Source organism: Varroa jacobsoni, unplaced genomic scaffold, assembly GCF_002532875.2.
Source record: "Varroa jacobsoni isolate VJ856 unplaced genomic scaffold, vjacob_1.0 scaffold_111, whole genome shotgun sequence".
Taxonomy (NCBI): domain Eukaryota; kingdom Metazoa; phylum Arthropoda; class Arachnida; order Mesostigmata; family Varroidae; genus Varroa; species Varroa jacobsoni.
The window spans coordinates 281115-303868 of NW_019213013.1; the positions used below are offsets into that span (position 1 = coordinate 281115).

At 42.3% G+C, this 22754-nt stretch overlaps 2 long non-coding RNA genes across 2 annotated transcripts; both read left to right on the forward strand.

Annotated features, from left to right (window-relative positions):
- Positions 1-6645: 6645 nt before the first annotated feature.
- Positions 6646-10904, forward strand: LOC111266235 (uncharacterized). The gene is made up of 3 exons (XR_002683952.2): positions 6646-6797; positions 7543-8378; positions 8492-10904. It is a non-coding gene; the product is annotated as an uncharacterized LOC111266235 (long non-coding RNA).
- Positions 10905-11056: 152 nt separating this feature from the next.
- LOC147753911 (uncharacterized) lies at positions 11057-22754 on the forward strand. The gene is made up of 3 exons (XR_015313256.1): positions 11057-11740; positions 21618-21766; positions 22090-22754. It is a non-coding gene; the product is annotated as an uncharacterized LOC147753911 (long non-coding RNA).

Below are 22754 nucleotides of genomic sequence, written 5' to 3' on the forward strand. Positions count from 1 at the left end.
AACCAGAGGGTTTAAATACGCGCTGGGATCTGATGGTCGCGGCGATGGTGAGCAGCGGGCGCGGGTGGCAGTGGCAATGGAGGGTGGGGGCAATCTGCTCGCGATCGTAACGACACCTTCGTTGGTTGGCGGCTGGTGATGGTCGACGACGCTGGTGCTACTGGTGGCAAGGTGGTAAGCTTGCTGTCCCGTATAGTGTATTGCCGCTGCTGCTGCTGCTGCTGCTGCTGTTGCTGTTGTTGATCGCTGATTGTGTACCAGAGGCGACACATACGGACGGTCATCATGCCGTGGTAGCGGGGGGAGCAGGGGCTGGGAGACCCATTCGCAGTCGTTGGTCGGCGTTGCTGGAGCTAGTGCTCGTGCCTATGCAGGCCGTTGATGATACAACGATTATACAGCTAGAAGCTGTTCGTCTGTGCTAAACAGCAAGAGCATTGTGAAGCTGCTATTTCAGTAAGCGCCGAGGGCACGCCTCTAGCGAAGTCTCCTTGCCGACCACCCTGATGACAATAAAATCAATGGCGAAAACTAAGTAGCATTAATTAGAATCAGTGCTAACTTGATACAGCTGTAATAACGTCGACAACTAACTTGATGACCGCGTCACCCGGCGCAGAGCTTCATCATCAGGGGATCACGCATACCCCCTAACAACAGAGCATGGGAAACTATATCGAGACCTGGCACACATCGTGATGTGTGTGTTTGCGAGCAGGACTAACATAGGACTGTCAAACTGATCATGCAATAGTTCATCATATGAATGCTCCGCTGTTACAGCAAGGCAGCTGACCCCAGTGAAAAAGCTGGACTACGTGCACGCAACGTCAGAGCTCAGTGTAGAATGCAAATGGCAATGGAAGAGACGTAGCTTCTTCAATAGGCGCTACCTAAGGCGACCAAAAACAGCAACCATAATTGTGAAATAAATTTGAACAGCTATATTTTCTATATACCTTTATATTAGTGTGTAATAGCGATTTTCTGATAAATGTCATTTTTTAACATCTGCGAAATTCTTATATATATATATATTTTTTTTTTTAAGGGTGAATTATATATATATATATATATATATATATAATTCACCCTTAAAAATAGATTTTCGCTGCGCCATCTCCGCTATATAGCGATTCGCACATTTAAAATAGATGGCAGTTAAAGGCCCCAATACCCTTAGTTCCATACTGTGCTACAACATTACCTAAAGTATAACAGATGGGGCAATGTTAGTCCATTATATTCGTTGTATAAAGGTGCCCCAATAGTTCGGCTTTTGTAGTTTAACGTATGTAGCAAGCAAGGCATTTAGAAATGTTGTGAACCTGTTGCACCCACTTTCACAACTAAGACTCATGCGTTAGCCCTGTCTGTGTCTACCACTCCACGAAAAGCGTACATTATTGAAGTGCGTTCAATATTCTCTTGTGAGTTAGGCGCCGAAGACAAAAAGAAGGATGACAATAATTTTACTTCAGCCACGAATCGCATGCAGAAGGATGTGCATAGAAATGAAACTCAAGTGTAACTTTTAGGTTTATATTAACTTGTAACCGCGCTGTTAACTTGTATGTTTGCCAAGTTTAACTTCGCGCCGATTCACGTTCATCCTGCATGATTCGAAACTCATTTAAACCGTGCTGTTACGCGTAGATCAATCTTAAGACAAATCTAAATGGGCCGAAAACTGGCTCGACAGCATTTCAACCTTCAATAATTTATAACTGACGCTGCGCCGTACAACAATATAATAGCAAACGCGTGAGAACCTAGGTGTCCTATACTCAACGGTGCCTATTCCCAGCTTTCGTTGCCTTACGAGTTTCTTTGCACAAAGTGACCTGTGTTCCATTTTACGTATACCCTTTTTCCAAACGTAATATACTCACTATTTGAATAGCTATAGAGGACAAAGTATATCGTATTTTTATTTGCCATTTTAGTAAAATATTTTAATATAGCAGAAGTTGATATTAATTTTCTTAAACCAATTATATTTCAACTGTGAAGAACGTATCTGCCATTTCATATCAAGAAAGGATTCTCTGAAAAATTCTTCCCATTTTCACGTAGACGTTTTTGTTTACCCTAATTCCTCAAAAAAAAAAAAAGTCCGATTTTTCGATATTTCTGAAAGAGGCTGGTAAAGTAAGTTTACCCGTAATGTCAAGATGTGTATGTTGAGTGGGAAAACATCGTTTATACACATCTGTTTTACATATTACTTAGATTTATCCGAGCACTTCTCAAGCTGTATATACACTAAACCAAATTTTTCTGCGCTTTACCTTTGAGCAGAAGATACTTAAAGCCTTTAAGAGTTTACTTTTACAAGTATAATTATATCGGCCTGCAATGGTGATAGAATTCAAGGGGAATCTAAGGCATTGTTCCACCAACGTAAAGTCGACGTACTAAATTGACTGAAAATCATTTTTCATGTATGCTTGCATGTCAGCGAGAGCGCTAGCTTCGACTTGCAACATTTTTCCTCATTGTTTCCTCATGTTTCATTTAATGGGCCAGCTAGCATTCAGCGTCCCTCTAACAAGTGCCCAATTATCTAGATTTTAACCAAAAAAAGAAGACAGGCAAACAAAAAAATGTACTGCATGCAGTGGCCAAGACAGCAGATTAGATACGTAAACAGAGACATATCAACAAGCGTAACCGGCAGAATTTCCATTGCTTAGAAGAAAGGCAAAGCTGCTATTTTTAAAGCCTTTTTTCCTAACCGACAAAAGACAGATCATTGGATCTCTGGAACGATGCACTAGCGGCATGCCCGGTTGGTTGATAACTTTATCTCCTGAGACGACGTCGGCCTGTCTATGAATTGAGCACAATGGCGCGTTAGATGCGCGCGAAAGTTTACTTCTATTTGTCTCGATCGCTGCTGTAAGCACTGGGATAATGAAAACGTTACAACGTAAATAAATCTTACAACAATAAGTAAGTGGAGCAGAAGCAGTTTTTGAATCTAACAAGGCCCGCGCGCTGTCCGTCACCCGCCCGCCCGCCCGGACCATGTGTTATCGTCTGAGCGATGCTGTCAATCGTTAACGTAAATCACCTCGTTGATTGCTGCCCGTTATCCTTCGGCGTAAGAGTTGTCTACTTTTGTTGTTGTTGTTGTTGTTGTTATTATTATGGTTGTTGTCATTGTCAGCATATGGTATATCTTCTATAGTTGTGCTTGTCGTTGCTACCATAAATTGAGAAGCCTGTGTGCGGGCGACTTCATCTCGTTGCTTTTGTGACTAGGAGTTCCCGTCACGATTTTAGCAGATGACTGACATCGGTCGGATGGTATAACTCGTAGATATAAGTGTGGAGGTAGTACTGTTATACTACTACGACCCTCAACGATAACAGCAATAGATACACTTTGCCCGTGCTAACGCTGCTGTTGCGGATGATGACAGCATGGAGCAGTCATCGAAGAAGTCTACGTTGAGGCCGTTACTTTTGTGTGTCCGTCTATCTGCTCGACCACCCTCCGAACGTGAACACAACATCAATACACATCATTATAATCATCAATATAACAGATCATAGTACCAGCGGTAGTAATCACAACAGCCGAAACGGTAATAATAGGAACAGCTGTAGCGGCGCGGCCAAGATTAGCGAAACTGATCGAAACAATAGCCGCTAGCCAGCTGATGATTACGCTATTATCGATCGATAAGATTGTATTTACGTCGGTACTTGAGGTAGTTGCAGACGTGCTATTGTGGAGTGCAAGAGCAATGTCACCGACTGATTTCGCGCCCCTCGTATCAAAGTTCTCTGCTAGATTACCATAGCTGGCCACGGTCGCATTTAGCATATTGTATATATCGTGCGGTACTATGGACGGGTGTGACAATGATGCGAGCTTGTGTCCGGGAAACGTCGGCCTCGGCGCAAGGCGATGCTTAAACGAGAACTCTGTTACTATCGAAAACCTTTTGATTTCGATCGATAAAGTCGTTTGGGACGGTCTACCGTGCCTATTTTTTTCTCATGGTGGCTGCCTGCTTAAATTAACTGGCAGGTGCTAGGGCTTGAGAGACTAGGTCACCATGGCCATGATCAGTTCGACAGTAATAATAACGGCGGCCATGGCAGCTGTAGCAGTTGAATCAACAACAAACGATAATAACGTAGCAGAGCCGTGGCCGCTTTAGAATATCTCGCCACCAGTGGCCAGTGACGTTGCTACGTCCTATATTTTTGCTGTTGCCGCAGTAAAACGTCGTCGTACAAGTTTGTGTGTATATGTATTATCCTCTCGAAGATAAGGGTCGTAAAACCAGTACGATATGGACTATGGATACAAAAACACACATGGAGTTTTACGCTACCTCCGCCAGGATACCAGAGTTATATTTACTGAAGGATGCTATTGTGACGTCACTGAGGACGATGAAGCGCTGACTGCAACGTCAGCGCCAGCGACGACCTTGAGGAAGTGAAAATAACGCAACAATCATCATTTGGCCAGCAAGCATCGGACCTGTAGATGAGAAAAAGGCTACCGTATGCTTCTACATCTATGTCTACTGCAATGGCTGCTGAGGTTCGTTCTATAATATCTCATGTGCATGAAGCAATGTCGACCCCGCTAGTACATCGACTATATTGAAAGGCTTCTTCGTTTGTTAGCGTCGAACATAGACGAAGTGCAAACGCTTTCACCGCGATGCTAAAAGCCCCTTCGGCGCATCTCATAATAATAGTAATAACAACAACAGCAGCAACAGCAGCAGCAGCAACAACTTTGCTAGGTCAATGTAAACATAGAAGAATACATAAAGAATTGGCCAAGAGGCAACCGTGGGACATGCAGAACCGCGCATACGCGGGCACTACTGAAGGGCATTGCTACTACAATTACTATATATTACTGTTAGTATTACGCGACATAGAACAGCGCCGCGGCTAGCAGAATTAAAGCTCCTGGAGCTGTAGCGTCTAGATATAATTGTTGGACGTCTGACAGGTCGTCTCAACAAACGGTATTACTTCTATAGGCTACGTTACTTCGTGTCGGGCAAATGCATTTATGCTAGATGGGAACCTATTGGGCGCAGCTTGGACTATCTTCTAAGCGCTTGTATCTCTCCGAGAAACTTCCATTCATATACAGGAGACCTTAGACTAAGGGGCGAGTTAGCTGAAGTGTATCAGCGGTAGACGAAGGGTTTTCAAGCCGTTGACCTATCATCTTCGTCGTAACAGCAGATTTATAATATATTTATGAAGTCGATGGGTGACGAACGCTCCTTTGTCGAAAAAGTACGTGAACTCATACATATATGGCAGCACTACAGCCAGCTGAAAGACTGAATAGTCAATGAATTTTACTAAGCACAGCGCCCATGGTATATGTGTGATCATTTGTTGTGGTCGATTTTCTTCTTAGTAGTTCCTCGTACGCTAAATCTGTATGCAATTTTTAAGTGTTAAACTGAATATTCTATAGCTATTAGAGGGAACAACAAGAACGGATTATTCACAAAGGGTCAACTTCTCATTGACGTTATGGGTTGACACCGATGGTTCTATCGACCACGTTTAGGTCTTGCGGTTGGCCTGAAAGATGCCTGAATCTCTACAGGTCCGGTCCGTGCAAGCGGTGTTTTTCGGCTTTGTTTATTCACAGTCGTACCTTGTTTTGTTCGTCTTGAACCCACCGCCCGTCATTAGGCACCACTGATTCTAGTGTGTAATTTAGATAATGAGATATTATCTTTAATTATCATGCTGCCTGGCCAGTGAACACAGTTCAGTAGACTTGGCTCTCGTTATTTTATTTCCCACAGGAGACTGAAATTGAGCGAAACACGTTTAAAAGTTCTGAGGAACGTTGACCACTTCCATGGCCGAACGGCCTTATTGAATATAGGTTCTGCGCGATTTTCGTTTTCGCTAAGAAGGAAGCAACGTAATCGATCGGACGGGTTGATAAAAAGTGAGCCCTTGCAATGACAAACCTAAAAAACCTTTAAAAATATATTTAGAACTGGACAGCTCTTGATAAACCGCGGTCGCGGCACTTCTTACAGCGGAGGCTATGACTGTTTTAGTGGAAATGCTTAACTGAAAAGATGATATCGCTTGTGGGTTGGTAGTTGCGCCAATCTCGTTCGCGCTAACCGCTAGAAGGCCGTTGTTGATCTGAAGTAGACCATTTCAGGGCCGCGATGATGTTAGTCATGCACCCTCTCGCATCAGCGACGTTACAATAGCGCCGGGCCGGGAGCAGGTCTGCGAGGTCTTCGACATTAAATCGCTGTTGGTGTTTTGTCGTTGGCCCTTACCACGCTTTTTGGTAGCAAGAGGTCGGCTCAAAACTCTGCCTCAGCCAAATGCGAATCGCTATGATGAGTGGACAATGCGGTTTAGTTCTATTGTGGTTGTTGTACCTTTTCCTTGATCCTCGTTGCTCATAATCGCCGTTGTTACCTTTATGGCGATGACGATGATCATAATAATAATAATAATAATAATCAATGTCAAATGATGTCGTGAACACAATCAAACTAGCATTCAGGTAAGTTTAGGTAGTAGCAGCGTGGTACTAAACAACACTGCTCAACTTAAGAGACTATAACAACAATACTTTATCAAGTTACAGGTGACGGGGGCGGGGGACGGGGGGTGGGGTTGACGCAAGGTAGAAGTAGCAAATGGCCACTGGTAATCACCGACTGATGGCTGTCGCTGATGCAGAATCAAATGACGGTCGTCTAGCGGAGAACGGCGAAACATTGCACGAGCCAGCATCGAAAGAACATCAACTGGAGGTACAGTTGTAGCCGTGACCATCCGATCAACAACTACCCAGGTCTACCGTATTGACACACCGTTAAGGACCAACTGCACCTATTATTCGAATTGATTTTTCGTTTATGTTAGCGTTACCCAAGAAAGCAATTTATTTATATGACGATGATTCTGTTGTTCCATGAAAGGTACTTCCTAAAATGATAGAACCAGCAACCAGATCCATCAGAGGAGGGGGGCGGTAGTGCGGATAGTATCATGAGAGTAACTCTCTCAAATCGAATAACCTGAACGATAGCGAAAGCATTTAAACAAACGACTAAATGATATATAATAAACATAATGATAAATTGGCGGTACTGATACTCATTCTGCTCTTAGTAATATCGCCATATAAACATCAGCCGTAAGTGCCGATCACGGTTGGCTGTGGGACGGCCACTGGACAAATTTAATGGGCGATATAACTAGCATACTTTTAGCGCAGGCTGTATCTTAGTATATGTATACAGGCTTTACTATAATAGTAACGGTGTGATTTTTGTGAAAATTTAACTATATAATAAACAATCATCAACTATATTTTACGCACAGTTTGCATATCGAGCTCAGTTTAATATATCCATTAAATCAAATTTTTTTCACAGTAAAATTTGTCGTTGCCAAAAAGAAACAGCATTCTATCAGAGGCGCCAACAGTGCACACCTTAAAAAGCAGATCGGCTCTGAGGCTTTTCTAAAAATCGTTGTTCTAAATCGTTGCAGGTGATGCTGCCGGAAAGGTTTTCATTGTCAGCGTTCCCTGCTTGGCATCCTGTTAACATTGTATGCATGATAATGCCTTTTTTTTAGCCGTTGCAAGACGCTTCTGACGCTGTATTGAGGGGACGCGTCAGAACAAATGGATATTTGAAAATGATGAAACGCCGCCAGCAAGTTCAGGGTTCGAACACTATGGAGGAAAAAGTTTAGGCAATGCAAGTTCTTTATAGCAGACGAGGTAATACCAGAAGAGGGAAATGTAGTCGATCGCTATACGATCGAACTGGGTCGAACTACGCTGTTTGAAAAGTCCTTTTGAACATCTAGATTTAGCGTAGTACTATGGTTATTATACAACTTGTCTAAAACATTGATGGGAACCTACGAAAGAGGGCTTCTTGTATGTTGCTTCAACAAACGACCTCTTCATACAAACGTCGAGAATCTTTATGATCATTTCGTGAAATCACCATTGTAATATAATAGAACATAGGAGGCATGAAAACAGCGAGGGGCTTCGCCTATTAATCCATTCTCAAACGTGAGAAAGTTGAATCTATGTAATACTTTGATCCGCTAACATTATACGAGTCGCACGTTTGCTTATCGGAACACAGTGCATAAATCTTAGGCCGGTTAAACATAAAACAAATTTAAATACGCAGCACATGTTTAAAAAACAAAGACGGATATATAAATGGCAGTGTTTAAGCAATGTAAGCAAAGAACACGAATTGCCCAAAGCATATATTTTCAATACGTTCTTTTTTGCGCCCTTTGATCAATAGGTGACAGCATCATAACATCAGAAGGACTAAAAGTTCTGCTGATCGGAAAAAGTAAGTCGTTGTTTACGCTAGATCATATCATGAAAATTCAACCAATATTGTACATTGATATATAACGAGGTAATTGTATACAAACAGGTCCCTGTTATCATTCTTTATTCTAGAGGGGCTGTCGTAAACGGCAACAAATCACCAGAGAAAGGCACAGAACATTCGTTCATATTTCAAGCTCGGATAAAGACCGTTACTAGCAGCTTGCTCGGGAAAATACATGTCGTCATATTCAATTATTTAAATTTTTAGCCCTACAACACTAAGTTCTAGTGTAACGGGGTAACTCAGCGTTTGCTATACGGCTGCAAGAAAATGTAGAAGTTTCCGTGCGTACGAAAATAGTCGGTCAACGAACAGATCTGCGGACCAGTAGCGTACTCCGTTTTAGCTTTTAATCTTGTTTGTTGTTTACTAAATGTGTTTTGCTCCCGTCAATGTTCATTTGATTAAATATATGATTACCAAACAAAAGTAATGACATCATAGTAAAAATTCAGCATGCTGATAATCCTTCGTCAGCGACCCTTTACGATTTCCCTGTTCTAGCGCGCAACCTCGTTCGTGTTTTCGTTCGCGCGCGTATTTGGATATTCGCGCTGTTAGTATGTGCCCACCTATCCATTGTGTTTGGTGTCTGGTGTTGATGTAAATAAAATATTGGGTAAAATAAAAAAAGTAAACAAGACATTAGGTACCTGTCGGCGTGGCTAGATCAAGCCTAGAGAATCATCAAAGCGCCGCTTAGGTAATTGCTGTTACCAGCGGATATGCACCAACAAAAAGGTAAATGTTTCACGCAACCCCTGTCACCCCTCTGGCTGCTTAACATTACCAGAGACAACGTCCCAGCAATACAGACCATTTATCGCGCGGCCGATTGACGAACGAATGCTCTGGCATCATTTTTCCGTCTCCGCTATTCTCGCCATAGTCTAGCTAACTACCCAGCTAACAGCAGACGAGAGCAATAGCACCGTCCGCCGCGAAGCCGTCTGCAACGACGAAGACAAGATGGTACTGATTCGCCCTGCTACTGAAGAACTGAACACCAATCTGAGGTAGGCCAACAATGGTCGAGAACAACGATTAACGCTGCAGCAACGGCGATAATAGAGAGTAATTCGTTCGTTTGTTCGTCTGTCCTCAATCAGGCGTAGTAATAGTAGTGGTCGGAGCGGACAGTTGTTCTCATGTTGGACTGACAGGGGGCAGCCCTTGGGGGTGGCTATGGCACGGAGCCACAAGATGTGCTTGATGATGACGATGATGTTCTGTATGCCATATGCCCCTTCATACAACCCTTTAATCGAATCGCATGCAATACAACATCGTGACCGCTAGCAGCAGCTCGACGATATGATTCCCGTCACTGTGGAATCCACGGGTACAAAGCCGGCAGCAGCTGCTAATATTACCAGAACCGATTGTATTATAGCGGCACTGATTGTGGCGGAACGCACGAGGATGTGGTAGCTATAGGGCGATCATGCGGCCTTTGAATTGGACGTGGTCATCTACCAAACGTCAGCAGCTGCGGCATTGGCTTTAAACGGCGTTCGGATTATTATATTATAACGACGACGAAATGCGGCGGTGGCGGCGCCTCCAGCTGTCATTTCAGTAGCTTCGCGCAAAGCCATTTACCGTTGCTGACAACATATCTGTTACAGTCGTGCATATTATGGCATTTCTTTCAACATACGTATCCGCGGACACAGACATGGTCAGACACAGGCAGATACAAACGCGCGCCCATCATCCATGCTTGTAAGCAACAAACAACAATATCCTAGATACAACAAACGATGCAATAGAAGAAGGAGCCAGGCTAAATAATGTGAATGACGTAGGTGTTCCAGTAAAGCTAGGGATCACTTGTGTAAAGCCACAGAGAAATTTTCATATTCAGAACCGAGGCTTGTGAGGACTTTCGTTGTTGGCGAAAGCAATATTCTTGCCGTTAGAATGCCGAAGTAAACACGACCAGTGTATGAGGCAAATTAGCACTCCTATGCCAAACGCAGATGGTTTATAGAAAGCGACGTACGAACTTTGATGCAAATAACTGCGAACGAACTTCGATAAAGTTAAAAAAAAAATAAATAAATAAATAGACTACTATCTTAGATAAATAGGTTAGTTGATAAGGAAAATGTGATTTTTTTCACCCTTGGAATAATCGGCTTGTTCGTAGGTTATATCAGTTCCAGTTAGATGCCTGTGTAAGTTTATTTACCAGTATCATATAAATAAAAAATTATTGTATAAAAATAAAGTTAGATAAGTAAAGATTAGATTCATATAGATATCACCGCGTACAATCACAGGTCAAGGATAGTATAGATCTGCAAATGAGCGAATACAGGCTCAGTATATTTCCGGCAGTGATTTGACGCGACGTGCCTAACACCGTCTAAAGAAGTCATTGAATTCGATATTTCTTTAGAAATATCTAATAGCTCAGCGGAGACCTTGGGACTTGTCAATGAAGCATCTATTATTAGCTCCTGCTATAGAAATAATAAAAATTTCCAACAGATTTAAATTTTCAAGTTGATAACGCGCTAGGAGCTCACTGCAGTGATATCAGAAGTCAGATGACGCCTTATAACAGCAGTAGTAATCACTAAATGCACACTTTTCTCTAGTCGTGCATTTCTGGGATCAGGACCGCTTTCACTACGTCACAGCCTTAACGTTACTTTGTCAATAGCGATAGATAATTCAATCCGTCATCATCGTGCGTCGACCATTAAACTCGAAATAATTTTATGCCGCAATCTTTGCCAAGAGCACAGATGCTAGATAATTAGTTTGCCGATTGTCAGGACGATACGAGCTTATCGTTCGTTTGTGTATTGACTGCAACAGCTCTAGAGGCAGACTGGACATTGTTTCTATGCCTTTCAGACACACTGGCAGAGTTTGACGTAGTTTATAATACTATATGTCGATCTATTATACATTCACCAGTATCCGATAACTGCGTATAATATATGAAACAAGATCACTCGGTCATCGCGAACCATCGCTATGTTAATGCGTTTCTATAAAGGGAGAGACTAGCACAAGGCGGAGTTGCTGATTGTGACTGGTCGCTGGATGCTAGCGACATCATTGACTGCCACTCATCTCGTAACTAGTGACGGCTTGAAGTAACTTAGCGATCTTTTAAGCTTCTCATTGACGGTTCTATAGGCGACGACAATAACTATAGATCGCTGTGGTTGTATCGCGAGCTACTGTTCAGGGCTAATCGCAGTAGCGTCAAAAGCCTGACCGAAGTGACATTGTGCAGAGCGAAGAGAAGCGGCGAAAAAAAAAATGTTTGCGAAACCACAAAATACCGTTGCGTGAAGGCAAGTGTCATACTTCTATTATTGTTGGCTCGCTGACCGACTGGCGAGGGTTAGAAGATAGGAGACGTCTCGTGCATGAATACCTTGTGTGTGCTTTCGTATAGCTTAAGTCATCAAACGGGAATGAAGGGGTCGGACGAAGTTCTAGGATCGTTGGGAAATGAGCGAGGATTGGCCAGTGAATCCTTTAACAGACCTTCGCCAGTTCTTTCAGAGATACTACGGCTGTTGTGAAAGTTCATCTTGTGCCAGCGATAGTGATACCTGTAAGATATGAGGCGATAAGTGTGCGGTCAAAGAGGATGGCCGTCTTTATTGAATCGTCGTTCATATCTGGCTTTGTTCCCATTAACCATTACTATTAGCAAACTTGTTCATCATTCAAAGTGTAACAGAGTCGTTTCCCATGCGTTAAACGCTAGCGTAGTTAGGTTGGTACGCTTGTCGGCAAATAGTTTCAGTAACTTGAATTTGTCGGGTTACCTCTTTCTCTCTAAAGGTATTTTTATTTAAAATAAAGAATATGGCCTACAATAAAGGATTTTTTATAAGGCCTCTAAGACTATCAGCGCAGTTGTCCCATTAATCGGCGCTAATGCCGTCATCATTCAATAATCATATTCTTCAATTTTATAAGTTTCTGCAGAGTAATTAGTACAACAATACAAAAGGTATTGTAGAAGATGATTTCGTCTATAATCTTGACCTATTTTCGGAAGCCGGGTTTAATGTGGTTTGCCTACTTGCTGTCACGAGGTAGACTAGAACGTATGAGTAACACTGTCATCATGTGGGTTGATACGGGCAGGGGAAAAAAGGCTGAGACCATAGCAATTAACATAACAATATTTGAGTAAAGTTCACCTAATTTTTTGAGTTTCTTATTTTTTTTTTTTAAATAAAAGTAAACTGCTGCTCAAGATAATTGTCCGGAAATCACCGGAAACCAAATTTCCAGAAAAAATTACTCAGAGCGACGGCGATCAAAAAACAGCAATTTTTCATAAGAAGTCTGGCAATTTTTCAAAGCACTCCTCATCAATAGCTTTCCAAAATACTTCCCGAGCGTTGATGGTTTCAAAGATAGTTTACAGTGGGTTTGTAGAATTTTCTGCTCAGGTATGTCGTTTTGCAGATAGTATCATTCTGATAATTTTTTATTTATCTTCTAAAGAAAAGATTTTAGTTCTTAATTCGTGCTTTATATATATATAATGGAATTAGTAGTGGAGTATGTACAGCCGATTGTATGGCAGACGCGTGCTTTCTCATATGTGCAAAACAGAGTAACATGCAGTTCGTATCTATTATGAGAAACGTGTATCGAAAATTATCTTAGAAAACGTGCAATCTGGTGAGCTTTCCGTTTCTTTTAGTTGTTATAACTTTTTGACGATATCTGTTAATTTTGGAACACGGCCTTCTAACTGTACGTGGTTCTTAGGCTAAGCGCTATTCGTAATAACGCATATATCCATGCACACGTAGGTAGTACAGACTTTTTTTTATAGTGCAGTGACCTTTTAATCATATTTGATACATTGCATTCTGTTAAATTAGACTCACTGCAAACTAGATCAAAATAAGTACATTGTAGTATTTAGGACGTCCCTTAAAGAAATTAACTGCTTAAATTAACAACTCAGGCAGAACAGGACTCAAAAGTACCTAAAGTACCCTAAATGACATAAGCAGTGAATAGAGACACAAGGTAAAAACGAAGTTTACTCTAAAGACTCAGTTAAGTTCCTTTCCCAGTGTTCTCGATTTACTATTTCGTTATCTCAAAGTTTACGGGTATTTCTTCACGATTTTTCTTGGTCTATCTAACCTTATGCCTAAGCTCTAAACATTTGGCTATCATATACGCTGAAATATACTACAGAAATGTCATATAGATACTTGATGTCCCTAGAGGACCATATGTTGTTGTTCCTCTCGTTTTCTCCCCGCTTTCCTTCAACGCTGCACCCCATCGAGAGATCCACTTGAGATGATATGACCAGATCAGAGATGGCAATAACAATACATAAACTTTTAAAGGGAAATGTTAGCCTAACGGATTGGTCGCACATTGGGCAACCAAACGTCCAGGGCACCAATACACCGGTGGCGTTCCAGTAACGCCGTAGGCGTTGTTCAACCGGAAATTATGCATTATTTCTGCTGAGCGCTTCCGCAAGTAGCTACGAATCTGTTACAGCATCCACCTGTGGCGTTTTTGCAGCTCCTCTTGGCCAACATGGACCGTAGTCGATTTGCTAGAACCTTGCAAAGATGGCTAGGTTGTGGTGTATAAGCTTTGCTAAGGTGGTACGTATCTCTGTCACTTTACTTCCCATGTTGTGTAGTCGTCCGTTTCGTAATCATGCCTCTTCGTTCTTGCTCGTACTATATATCTTTATCTATTGCTTACCGATTGGATTGGTAATGTGAGTTACGGGGTATTAGTTGTGATAGCTAACCACCCAGACTGGCCAGATTTCTTAACCATCAGCTCCCCACGCCAACAAACCTTCCCCTTCTGTGTGAATACTGTATGATGTATTGTATGTAACACCCCACGGGCGACAAGTACTCGTTAGATAATCGTGTCTGTTATTAATTAGAATCAGAATATTACGTTAGGGTAACTGCTATTACTGGCTATGAGTAATAAATAGAAATATCTGCATTGAATGAAACGAACCGACAAAACAAATGAGTCCGCTGTGCTACCCCCAAATTCTACCAGTGTTTCATGTTTGAATAATGCTTAAGCACTACGTGGGTCTTTTTCTTGAGTAGAAACATATTAGCGTAACATTTTATATCGAAGTTATTTAAAACTGATGCCATTTTTCGCTATTGGCCTTTCTGACTTCACCAAGACAGGAAATTGTCAATCTTTATATTGGTAGATGTGAAGCCACTGGCTAAGGAAGTTGCTATAGGTGAAGTACGTTTATAAAATTACTATAGTGCTACAGTCTATAGGAAGGGTGGATGTTGCCATGCGGTAAACAAATATCTCGTGGTATATTTCTGAACCCGGGCCCATCTGTATCTCTTCAGACGTAACAGCAGCAATGACTTTTGATGTAGCAATCCTCGATGTTTAGTATTATCACTGAAGTAGACAGTATTTTGAAATTGAAGTGTATTGTTGCAGGCAACACGGTATCACACCCATAACACACAGGCGCCGGCTTTCCATATTACAGTCAAGCTCTTATTGTTTAATTATCGTTATTTGATATAATAATCGGACCCCGGCAGTACGAGCCTATTGAATTTTAGGACCATTCAACTATTTTGCATTGCACTAAACATGAATCAAATGGTGTAACAACGTAACGATATTTTTTTTTTGAATTTAAAGAAGCATTAGATTTTTTGTGTTCATGGAATTCATCGTGCGCTGATTAGGTAAACAAATAGGATTTACCTAAACCATATTGGCTCTAAATTGATGCCGTTTGTGAGTTATAATGACCTTCGTGTCACATCAACTTCTTCCTACACCGATTGTTTAAAAGGGTAAAACGTTTACGTCTTTATCTTTTTGTTCATAGATTAGATATGATCTGGTTGAAGACGTTCCGCGAAAAAATCAAAGAGAACAACAAGGAGACGCTAAAAAGGAAAGAGAAACCTACAGGAAATTTAAGATGGTGAACTGCAAGCACCTGGATGGACGGTGCGAAACAAGGTGAACACCCGCGGAGTATAAAAAAAAAGTTCTAAGTGGCAGCCTGTACAGTTAGGATGCTGTATATGGTTATTGCGAAACACGCTCGCTTTTTGGCTGTATACACCAGGTACATCAGTCTCTTTCATATTGCATAATCCCATCAAGGGAAAGCCATTATTTCGACCGTGCAAAGACATACGCGAAAGCCAGTGAGGGGACAACGGTTTCCCAACCATGTTCGTGCCCCTATGAGGCTCAATCTGGCGTAGTCGATCTATGATAATAAGCAAGTGTACCACCTGTCGCCCGTCAACCTATTATACATAGCCTCAGTGAATAATAATCTGCTGAATCTTCACTACGATCAGGGGGTCGCAAAGTCGGGCCGATCCGTGTCATTATTTTTTTCTTGGTAGATTTGAAAAACTATCCTTATTGTGGGGGCAACGGCCTCGGCGATGAAGCCAGATCAGATCAGAGCACCAGGGGCTTGCCTCCGTGTGTAAGAGTCCGAATGAGTTCTTGGCCGGATGCGGGCCAATCACCTTCCTTCAGTCATTTTCTGCCTTCTTTCGTCCTTTCTCTGAAACGAAGCGCAACCTAGCGGAGGTTGGAGAGGAAAAATTAGCGTTCCGTGAAATTTTTCTCTCGGAAACGCGACTGCACCGCTGCATAGGCTGAAACCCTGATCAGCGAAGAGATAAAAGATTTCGCAATTTTTGTTCATCGCCATTTTCTTGTACGTCGTAGTAATAGCAGGCGCTACCGCGGTTGGAACTGCCACTATCATCAATATCGCTACTTGGTCACCCGCCACGATAGAACAATAAAACCGTCCTGAGAAGTGGTCTGCCCGCTCATGACCAGTTTACCATGAAGACAAGCAGCAGGACAGCGAAGTGGAAACAAGAATAATGAAAAAAATAGCGAAAAATTTTGAAGACATAGGGTACATAGGACATTGGGACGACGACCAGGGAGAAGGTGCATGAAGGATAGACGAAGAAAATCCAGGATAATATATGAAATAAATCTATGACATCGGCAATTTTAATTTGTCTCTTCGTCTCATAATGGCTTTATTTTTTCTCCGATTTTTGCCGCCATCATCTTACGGTCGTTGCTACCGCTGCTATACCTGTGGAAAAGCACTAAGTGAGATCACGTTCAACCCATAGGCCCATACTGGAACGTGGGGCCAATCAAAAGTATACATAGTACAATGATACTCTGATGGTTTTAAGTAAATCACAGTCCGCGATCTGTAACATCCGGGACACTTTTAATTAGACTAGAACTGAGAGCATCTTGCCGAAGTCACACAATTACTACTAAAAAACGAGCGTTCACAGATGTTTTGCCCGTTTTGTTATGAACAAATATCTATTTTCAGGCCGACACAAAATTAGGCCCGATTTCTTTGTGCATATTTGCAACTTACAGGAGTGAAGGAGATTTTCCACAAGCTCGCTAGAAGAAGTCATCTAGCGATGCTCTTGGTCTGCTTGGAGAAGGAATGCTCGTCGAGACGTTTGAATGGGCGACTTAAAAACTGCCGCTTCGCTTACGCCAAAGTCGATGCCTTCTGTCGCCAGCAGCGACGACGCCAAGCAAGACAGCGCGGATTAGGCCAGGTCGGCCAGCTTCGCATGAAGTGGAAGCAGCGAAAAGAAAAAATAACTGCCCTTCCATGATCACCAGCAAAGTTCTTCGAGCTTCGGAACGCTGGAGTATCGGAAAAGCAAAGCTGACGTTCCGCCTGCGGGCTGGCACTAGTCGCGAACGCGTAGTTCGCTAACGCCTGCTGCACCACTACCCGCCATCTACTATCACGGACGCCTCTAATGCCACAAAGAGCCAGAAAATAAATCTCCAAGATAGAACAGCTTTCCTTTGGCCTCTTCTCAGAGCAGCGGCTGCAGCTGACTGTAGCGCCGCCTGCTGCAGTAGTAGCAGCCATCAACGTGCAAAGAGGAGACTGAAAGAAATCCTGTACACGACTGGTTCCTCGGGTTAGTAGCAGCAGACGTACCAGTAGCAAGGTGATAGCAGAAGTTGTATGACAGCCGCGGATTATGGCACCGGCTTCGAAGGGAGTCTGTTACGGAGCGAACGACAGAAAAAAAATCGAAAGAAAAAGCTTTGAAAAGTAAAGCGGCAAATATGTCTGCGCTGGCGGAGGCTGCGACAGCACCATCAGCCGCAGTGAAGGTTCCATCGACGACGAGCCCGAACAATGCCGAACGATGGGTAGGCCTCACGAACATGTGGGTGACAAATTTCAAGGGAACTCGTTACAAGGCGGGGAGTTGGGTACAGCCATTGAAATATATCATTGAGGACGCCTTTTCTTTCCCACTTTCTCTTTATATATCTTTAAATTCTCTTTATTTTTTTTTTTTTTTTTGTTTCCGACCTCGGTTGGGTCGACACAGCGTAAAACGCGGTTATTCGTCTCTCGCACTGTGTCTATCTTCATTTGTATTTTGTGAAATCTCTCGCGATCTGACGCTCGAATCTTTTCGCTTATCCTCTGTCGTTTTTCTACCCCATCCTCCATATTTAGACACTCTCCAGTCCATATGTATGTATCGATGTGCTAAGACTGACCGCAAGTAATACGGCAATTTTGAAAGAATTTCTAGATCTATATATGGAAAAACCTTAACTATTGGTCACTGTTTTTCCTGAATATAGAGAAGCAAATGCAGTTGGAAACATATACGTTGTAAAGCAGTTATCGGCGACTTGACTTGATGGCCACTGCATAAGTCATTGTGGCCATTTCAGTCAATTGGAATGTATAATTCTTGGGTTTTTCATCCACCGCCTTCAAAATTTCGATATTTTAAAAAAGCTCCATGTTGCTTTACTTTTGGGATAATCCAATACTATACGAAACGAGGATGTAGCTGAATCTTGTTTCCTGTTTGTTTAGACGCAAAGCTGTATTGCAAACCCGAAGCGACCGTGTCCCTAAGTATGAAATTCTCACCATTCAAAGCTGCCATGCGCTATATCTAGAAGAATTCCTTGAGCCGTAAGGACATCGACGAAAGATGCAAGTCCAAACTCAAAAAGGAGGTAGTAGAATATAACGTCTATTCAGCAGCCACCACATTTCCTAAACAGACAGCAAATACCAAAAACGCACTCAGATCTTTGCTATTTCTCCCGGCGTCGACCTTTTTACCAATAGTCTTTTGCTCTGAGAACCAGATAGCCAGCACAGGCCCGTTCGAAAACACACTTTTTTTTTTACTTCGTCGAACTTCCTGCAGCAGGTTGCTTCATCAGTTTTTCGGAGATCTATCGACACTCTCTTATGGTATCCTTTTTGGGTTTGGGATGCTTGCGGGGGGTAGCCTGCTCGAAACGCCCACGTAAAATGAAGAATCATCTAGTTTTCATAAAGAACTGTGTTTCCTAGTTTTCTGTTCCGCTACTGTGGCGCTCCGTGTAGAATGTGCACCTCGTATGTGCGTCATATAGAGGACTTCGCAGTTAACAGGAACCAAATAAGGGTTGTTGAAATTTTTGGGCCAAAACGCTATCATCACTGAAATTTCTTCAGTGCTACCGCATCGCTACGAATTGAATGACCAAGTTACCTCAACAGCCTTCAGTCCTTTCTCAGGTATGTAGTGTGTACACGATTCGTCATTCGATCTTGCTTTATAGCGAGGCGCCCCTTGCTTTTTGCTCTTGGGGTCACACCCAGCCGTCGCTATCAGGGCTATGGACTACGTCTGATCCAAGGCGTGTTTCCGCAAAGATCGAGAACCGGCCTAAGTCTTCAACATACAAAAGCAAAAAGGCAAAAAAGTGGAGGAGATGATGAGAGCATTCATCATCGCATAGAATATTTCCGTGTGCGTACGCACAGGCAACTTGGTCCGCTTTGAAAAGTGGCTGTATGTGCATGGGGCCGATGGATAGGTGCGTACTCTAGGAAGATAGAGCTGCATGGCAATAACGGAAGTAGCACGCTCTGCTTTTTCTTTTCGACACGCTTCTGGTATTGAATAGACGGATTGTACGCAAATATGTTGACGCGACCACTTGAGAAGCTTCCTCACCGTCATCTTCACTAGTGCTCAATCCGCGCTTGTTCTCAATCGAACGAGTCAGTTGTGACATGGGTACAAAACGATGCTTGGCTTTTTTCATTTATAAGCAGACCACTTATATGTGTATGTCTTGACGAGCGAGAGGGATTCGGAGTTTCTCTACTTTGCTCCCTGAGCGTTGTAAATAGGGCCTAATGCGGAACTCTTAGCAGTTTGCTCCTCCGGAGGCGAATTCTGCCTGTGCATTTCTCAGGCAAGTTCTCTTTTAAACGAAAATTGGCACAGATCGCGTAGAAGCACTTCGAGTCAGCGTTCCGCAAACTTACGTTAGCATGCGGCTGAATATTGGCCGCCTTTCCTCGTCGTTCTCCCCGTCGTCTTTTTTCGGAAGCAGCGCAAACATCAGCGCTACATCGATGGGGTAGTGTAGTACCTATTCAACGCATGTAAAGAATGTTGTTACATCGTCTCAACGTACATTCGGTGTGCAAACAACTCGATAGGGTGAAAGACTGCGCGGTTGCTGGCATTTTCTAGCTGTCCCTTCAGCTTCTGCCTTTCCTCTGAGAGTTCTGGCGCCAGTCGCTTTGTTTAAGCTGATACAAAACCTGAGTAAGCTATGCAACCTAGGCTTCAACCTATAGGAGTTGAATTCATACGAAAATTTTAGAATTGCAATTGGAATGATCGCAGAACGCCCATAACGTTCACTGCGCTTTTTAAGGTTAAGAATACGTTCAAATAAATGCGATCAAACGAAGGCTGGGTGAGCAGTTTATGAGCGATTCTAAATTTGAGATACTATTCCGGCCGATACCAGACATATGGAGAGTCTATTTTAATTATTTCCGCTTCATTAGGAAACATAGGTGGAATCAACAAATTTAACAAGTCGAAATTTAGCGATGTTTTTTTCTTTGACTCGAAGGAAATTGAATAGCGTGCATATAACCTGGGTTCTTTTTATACGTTAGGAGTCATGTACATTTTCCCACCACTGCATCTTTGTAAGTTTTAACAAATTTCAGTACACACACAAAATACGCTCGCTAGTTGAAGCCTATGCGGGGAACAAAAAATCCACTATGATGGCCTCACCTCAGAACCTATAACCATAATGATGGACTTAGTGATTGTTACAAACATCAAACTACCAATAACGATATGCAGATGCTAGTACGAAGTGGCCTGTTATTATAAGAGGTTTCACTAATAAAACAAGCTGATGTCTACCGTGCGCACGTTTTCTAATCCTCTATTAATTTCTGTTTTGTCAGCAAACAAAGTGTATATTGCAATCATTATACGTTATTTATTTAATTACTATATAAACATTGTTTAGCTTTGCAAGATGTAATTTACCTGGGGGAAGACATAGCAATCATAACAATTGCGGTTATCTAAAATTTTCTATGAAGTCTATAAAGCGATACAAGCGCATACTCTGCCCTCTTGGTAAACTTGGAAACTCAGTAGGTGACGATAGCTCTTTCCAGAAAAATTGCTACTTCGAAGTTTTCGGTAGGCGCTCGCTCTTTTGTCAAAGCACGATAACACGAACGTTGCTGCAGCCCATAACGGCTGTGAACACCGGTTATACTGGACGAGAGGACCGAGGTACTTGGAAGAGATTGAAGAGGAAGAGCCGGCAGTCTTATAAAATGCTAGTCGATACACCGCCCATATAGTTCATCAAAGTTTATGTGAGACAGGAGATTATAAAGAGTTAGAGCTGTTGTTCGTTTAGCTTACATTAATAAACATATAAAAGCTTTCCGTGTTTTTTTATTTTAGTTCTGTATTTACATTGTTAACAACTACGCATTTTTTCAGACGCGATCCTTTATTTTACGTTCATTGGAATATGGTCCAGATCCATCCATACTACCTGGCTAGCGAAATCGCTATTATCATTAAAATATAGTAGCAGCTTTTTTTTGGATATTGCTTTAATATGCACGATGAGATGATTCCGCGGAGCCCACGTTACTGTGGACACGGGAATAGACGCGCTCCGAAGTGAAGCAGTACGGGGTTTCTAAAGAAAAGTCGTATTACAGAGTTCCCACGAGAACGTCATTTTTTTTTTATAGGTTTGCTCATTCTCATTCATTGTTTTTTTTTTTTTTTGCAGAAAAACAGGTTCCGTATCCGTGGGGGGTTTTTATTCGTGTAAATCCGTATACGAATGTTTAGGTGGTCATTGTGCCCGAAAGCCTTTTGGCACATCATGCATTTGAATAAATACCACCTGCATCGTGTTCGACTACTTTTACATGAACGGTAGGTTTTGTGTATTCGCTAATTGAATTACGGCGGGGTCGATGCTAGTTAAATGGCCCATGTACTTCATCTATGTGTACGTGCAGTGACTGCAATTGTCAATGATGAACATCAAAGCTAGAAGTTCCTTGCGATGTTTGTTTCCATAGTGCCATAATACAGGCCATTTGTTACGTTGGCGTATAGAAGTCACGCATGACGTCTTTTCTAGATGATGGCATGACCGAAGCACAATCGTAAAATTGCATCAGTGTATTTTCAAGTAAAAAAAGCCTCATCGGAAAGAAAAAGGAAGAGCTTGACTAATGTGCGCAAGTTTTCAGGAGTCGATTGTCCTACCAGGTTCGCTGATAGGCCAAAGCTGATTGTCTCATTTTCAAAGCTTGTTGCGACAGGAACATATTACATCGGCGAATGTCACTGGAGCCCACGGGATGGCTATTTGGTAAAGCCATGAAATATATGGCGGATGTCTTAGGACTACGAATGTTTCTGCCTAGTTACGGACACAAGTTAAAAGAACTAATGAAGCAAATGAACATGGCTTTTACGTACAGTCCAGTTCCTGCACATCTTAAAAGGGGTCCAAACAAAGGAGTCAGGATACGAACGGCCTGCGAGGAACAGGGTCACAATGTGAAGCTGGATATTTATTCGGCGATAAATTATATATATATAGGACTCGCACTTTAGCTACCGAAAACCAGATTACTTGCTTAGCAACTCTTACACAGTAATTAACTCTTTATAAAATTGGTGGCAGTACTAAAATATATATCGTTCGTGTAGAGAAATGATTATGATTCCCAGATGCCTTTTGCTACGTTCATACACCGTTCGAAAGGTCCCAATTTGGACCAGCGGCCCATTTTTTGCCAATTACAAGAGCTGCTGAAGTTTGACTCTTTACAGGTGTGTACTTACTGCATTATGTAGCTACTGCAGGCAAAACTTATCTTTCGCAATAAAGATACTCATTTCACCTAGA